This window comes from Galeopterus variegatus, unplaced genomic scaffold, assembly GCF_000696425.1.
Source record: "Galeopterus variegatus unplaced genomic scaffold, G_variegatus-3.0.2 Scaffold4129, whole genome shotgun sequence".
NCBI lineage: Eukaryota > Metazoa > Chordata > Mammalia > Dermoptera > Cynocephalidae > Galeopterus > Galeopterus variegatus.
The window spans coordinates 87,954-88,544 of record NW_007730240.1 but is presented as its reverse complement, the minus strand read 5'-3'; positions in this window follow the sequence as shown (position 1 = coordinate 88,544).

The following is a 591-nucleotide window of genomic DNA, read 5'->3' as shown; positions in this document are numbered from 1 at the left end:
TTTTTTTTTTTTTTTTTTTTTTTTTTTTTTTTTTGTCTTTTTCCGTGTCCGGCAACGGATCGCAACCCTCAGTGTTGCCCCCGCACCGGACCGGGGACCGGCAACGGGACCGCAACCCTCGGGGTCGCTCCCGCGCCTCGCTCAGCCAGTGAGCAGGAACCGGTCCGTATGTGGGATCCGAACCCTCGGGCGGGAGCGCCGCCATGCTTCCCAAGCGGCGCACTATCCAGTGCGCCACCGGGCCGGCCCCAGTACTTTATTGATTTTTAAATTTAGTTCTTAAAGGCCAATTCAATTCAAAGTTCTTAAAGAAGAATTCAGCTCCTTTAGTACAAAAAGCAGTATAGCATAATAGAGAGTTAACTTTAACATTAGGAAGATAGGAATGAAAAATTGGCTTTAGCATTGTTTTTCTATGTAAACATGGGCAAGTTACTCATCTTCTTAGAGCTTGAAATTCCTCATCTGTAAGATGAAGATGATAATAGCTTCTTCAAAGGGATTTGTGAGGCTTATACAAGTAAACATGTGTAAACTTAGGTAGGTACTTGACACCTAGCAAGTATTCAATAATTTATAGCTATTATTATT